The following is a 5523-nucleotide window of genomic DNA, read 5'->3' on the forward strand; positions in this document are numbered from 1 at the left end:
TGTTCAAACCTATCAATGCATTATGTGCTGACATGTTCATGTGAGTAGGATTAGCAGCTTGGTATTGAGTCTTGCGGTCTGTTTTGTGACTAGTAAAAGATCTGTCCGTGAATTGTTTGGCCTGATATGTTATAGTGTTGATTAATGGGATTTTTATTCAACTAATATTGGACTTAGGTCCTGCTAATTGGTAGATGAGTATGGCATACCCACCTTATTGTTATTGGCATACCCATCTTGTGTGTGGATTAGGAGCTGAGATTCAAATGTCAAGCCTATTATAATGTCTTTAAATTCATCTCATATATGGGCTAAAATGCATAATCACAATTAACTTATGGAAACTTTGCATCTTTGCTTTTCTATTGATTCTGTCGATGTTTATTTGAGCATCTATACTTAGTATGAATCAAGTTAAAGACCTGCATAGCGTAATACTTGAACAGTGGGGTGATGTTGGGATTTACATGAGATGTCGTCACTTGTTAGAATCGTATATATACTCTCATATATAAATCCTATATCCTTCTTCCCTTTAAGATAGATAAGTATCCTTATTTGACATAAAATTGAGTCTGATTCTAAATGGCATATGCAGAGACTGATCAAGTGTTCCTCTCCTGCATTTTTTTTTCTTAAAATGACCTCTGTATGAATGTTAGTGTACATTTTATTTGAAAGTCCAGTGAACTTCTGCTGAGTTTCTGTACCACAGTATGTCCGTAGTTGTTTTCTGAATGCATTCACTAAGCGTTGAGTCCCTCTTTGGTCTCCTCATGTCTGCTTGTTGTATTCGAATTTCTTTATTCCTCTGTTAATTTAGCTCAAGCACGCTCTTACATTAATTTGCTAAAACATGTTATGTGTCTGCACTTGTTAAAGATTTTACATGCTCTTACGTTGCAAGTATACCATGTCTGATTATGTTTATATGTGTACATTTAGAGTATGCTTTAATTAATACATTTATGAGGAGATTAGTGGGTCCTTATGGATTAAGCTTGAACCCTCCCCGATGTTAGCGATGCCTGGGATTCATGAAATCCCTTGGAACTTGTGCAACATCGGGAAGACGGGGGCAAAAGCTTTCCAATATTAACCTTCTAAGTATCCTTATGAATGTGTATACACGAGATATACTTAAATATATAAAATATATACATAATCCACTAGTCTGTTTTTGAATTTATATTATATATGTTTAGCCTTATTTATTGATTACATACTAATCCTTTTCTTTCGTTCTTATGCATGACCATCACATACGAGTCCAAGGGGCTCGTCTTCTTCCGCATTCGGTGTTGGGCTAAGGCCCAACGCGATCTCTCTTCGGTCAGCCCCAATCCGCAGCATATAAAAGATTCTTGGGCCAAAACCCATACGACAAAAGAAAAACTGATTGCAGCAGTGTTTAAATGGGCTAAACCCATTTAATTATATTTGCTCTTCTACTTTATTGCGTGTATTTGATTTGTATCGTACGACTAACACCTTATCTTATTTTTGTATTCCTTGGCTTAGATGAATCCTAGCGGGGTTCGTGGGAATGGTAATTTGGAAGATTAAGTATGATCGTTTAAAACTTAGAATGAAATTAACTGTTAGTATCTACAAAATTTTTGGGCTAAACGAAATGATTTCCCAGAAAGACGCCAAAGGCTAAATAATACCATACCTTTCAAACAAATCATGCTGATTTCAAAATATTTTAAATGATGAAGGCTTGGATCATATTTTTAGACATCAAAATCCTCTCCGATTTCTGACGATTTCGTCATATTTTAATACCATAAAACCTTAAAACTTTATTGATTTTAATCTTATAATGACTCTTTTAATTTGTTAGTTGGTATAACTTATTTTCTCCTAATGTTTATAAAACGTTGCACCATCCCGCGTTTTCTTCAGTCTATTTATAACTAAACTCTTTTATGCAAATTATTATTTTCTACAAGTACTATTTTAAACAACATTTTTATATGCCTATCTATAACTTTAGCAATACTTACAAGATATTTTCTTAAACGTTGTAAAATGTTACATCCGCATTTTTAGCCTTAATTAATTTACATAAGTCCGGTCGGTTAACCATTGTTAATGAATTTTAAAGGGTGCCTAATACCTTCCCTTTAGATTAGTTGAATCCTTACCTAGATCTTTTGGTTTCATAGACATTAAAACGGAGTAACTTTAGATAATTACTTTAATTAACCTTAGGTGCCCTAATTCACCATAAATAATTAGGTGGCAACTCCCTAACTATAATTAACCCCGAAATTACCGGAATGTTGTAAATCATTTTGACTCCGGTTAAAATGGGGTCTAACAGCTTGTACATCAATCCCTTTTACCCAAGTTAGGAATCATCTCAACTCCCTACGACTTGAGGGGGGTGTTGGGATGTCTAATTCAATTGATCTTCATTCGTCTCCTTCAAACAATTTGGATGGAATTGATGATGATTTGGACAAGGTAGAGGATGAAGGTTTGAGGTTCAGTTCGATTGGTTCTATGTCTAAGTCTGGTTGTGAAACAATTATATCCCCATCTCTCATCACCGTCCATTCACCATCTTGATGATGGTTTGACAGCCGTTAGATCTCTATACTAATTAACAACTCATTTTTTATTAGGTGTCAAGTTTTACACTTGACACCTTCTAGAATAGTTACATGTGAACATACATAGTATAGGTATATTCCTTATTTATTTTGTCTTGAATAGGGTAGGTATTATTTTGTCCTTGTATTTACTAGGATTATTACAAGTGTATGTATAGGATAGAATTCAGTACATATAGGATAGAATTTAGTATTCCCATTTTTGTGTATATATACACTGGTACACACCCCTAACTTATTCTCCTCCACCCCTAACTTCTTTAAGCAAATTAAATAAAATGTAAAGTTCTTTTTCTTTTATATTCAGAGATCTTAATATAATAATTTTTGAAAAGTTTTGATATCGTAATATACTCCAGTGCAAAATCTAAAAAAAAAAAGTTGCAAGAAGGACTTGTGGTTTACATAAGCGCAATTAGTCACAACCATCTTTTATAAACTATCTGGTTGAACAAAAAAGTAACAAGCTATACATTCTACATTTATTCTTTTGTTGAGGAATTAGTGAACTTACTTATAAATAAGACAAAATTTAAAATTTAAAAAATTGACACTTTATACTGATATTAGTATATCCTAATTCTAATTAAATCATATATATCTAAAATAAGAAAAGTAGCTATTTTTCTTAATTTAAACTTTCCTTTTTCTTTCAAAAAATGCTTGTGAGAAAATAGCATTTCCTCTCTTTGTTTTTCCTTGAAATCTAAGTGGAATATTAATTTGTAATACGTCAATAATAATATTATAACTCCGTTGTCAGTCCCAAAAAAAGTAAGGATCAACTAAATTCATATAATTAAATCATGTCTCAATACAACAACATACCTAAAACATGTATTTGTTCTCGCTTTTATTTTTCTAAAGGATCGATTCTGATTTTTTTTTTCGTAGTATACAAAATTATGTTAAAATATCATACCTAAATTTGTATTTTCAACATAAAAGATCAAGAGAAATTTTATTATAACCTTAGAATTTATAAAGTGAAAATATCATTTAAAGACTTCTCTCTCAATACCAAATGAGATCTTCAAAGTTATTAGTATTACTAGCCATATATGCCCGTGCAATGCACGGGCCGAACATGTTTATTCACTTTAATTAGCCTGTCTTTAAGGTTTGTATTTTGTAAATAATTTTTAAAAATTTGTCATAGTCATGCAATGAAAGTTGTTCATCAATGTGAAAAAGAAAATTAGTAAGAAGGTGAGGGAAAATTAATATTTTGATTTTAGATTTTTTCTTTTAAATTGTTTAATATCTTATATGTATACCGACAAGTTGATATCCATCTCAATCAATTAACTGTTCAAATCCAAACATAAGAACCATTTCTGTATATATTGGATTTTTTAAAAGCAAAACTAATAAAATATTTTTATTAAATTAATTAAAAAATATGAGGAAATAAATGTGTCGGATAATTAAAATTGAAGTGCACACGTCTATGGAATAAATATTAAGTATTATGACATATTAGAAATGTGATATGTTATATCGTAAATCACTAAATTTTAATTCCGAAATGAAAATATAAAGTAATACATTTTATGAATGTAAAGAAACAATAATCAGAGAATGCAAAAAAGAGTAAAATAAATAAAATATTGACAAAGAAAGAAAACGGTTTTCCTTCTTTCTTAATACTTTAAATGTGAAAAGAGGACGAACAATAGCAATGCAAATTTGTACCAAAAGTTATATAAATTGCACACTTTAACTAACTACTTTTTTATCCCACTTAGACATTTATCGTAGTCTCTCTCCAATAGACTATTTTCAAGAATATTTATTAGAAAGGGTTAATTTCATTTTGGTTTTATAAATGAATAAGTAATTTGGACACAGACATATTATATTTGTCAAGAACGCGAAAAGTCAAGAGTGAACAAGTAAAAGTGCATGGAGGAAATAAATGTATCGGTGAATTAAAATTGAAGTGCATACGTCTATGATATAAATATTAAGTACTATGACATATTAGAAATGTCCACGTGGGATTAAAGAATAGTTGGGTAAAGTGTACAAGTTATATAACTTATGGTACACACATTCAATGCGTGTACAATTTGTTAAGCTTTTGGTACAAGTTTAGGCAGTTGTGTTCGTACCCCCAAGCCACTTATATATATTAGAAATATGGGAAGAAAATACATATTCAGTAAAAACGTGAAAAGTCAAAAGTGAACAAGTAAAAGTACACAGATGAAATAAATATGTGTCGGAGAATTAAAATAGAAGTGCACACGTGTACACATGAGAAGAGAATAAATATTCAGTACTATGACATATATCCATGTGGGATTTATTAATTCTTAAGGAATGTGAAAAGTCAAAAGTGAACATATTAAAGTGCACGGACGAAATAAATTTGTGTAGGAGAATTAAAATTTGAAGTGCATACGTCTATACATGAGAAGGGAATAAATATTAAGTACTATGACATATGTCTACGTGAGATATAAAAATAGTCGGATAAAGTGTACAAGTTATATAACTCATGGTACAAGCATTCATTGCGTGTACAATTTGTGAAGCTCATGGTAAGAAAATAAATATTCAGCAAAAACTTGAAAAGTCAAAAGTGAAAAAGTAAAAGTGCATGGAGGAAATAAATGTGTCGGAGAATTAAAATAGAAGTGTACACGTGTACACATGAGAAGAGAATAAATATTCAATACTATGACATATATCTACTTCGGATTTATTAATTCTTAAAGAATGTTTACAATTTGTGAAGCTTTTGGTACAAGTTGAGCAGTTGTGTTCGTACCCCCAAGTCACTTATATATATATTAGAAACATGGGAAGAAAATATATATTCAGCAAACACGTGAAAATTCAAAAGTAAACAAGTAAAAGTGCACGGACGAAATAAATATGTGTCGGAGAATTAAAA

This window comes from Lycium barbarum, chromosome 8, assembly GCF_019175385.1.
Source record: "Lycium barbarum isolate Lr01 chromosome 8, ASM1917538v2, whole genome shotgun sequence".
Taxonomy (NCBI): domain Eukaryota; kingdom Viridiplantae; phylum Streptophyta; class Magnoliopsida; order Solanales; family Solanaceae; genus Lycium; species Lycium barbarum.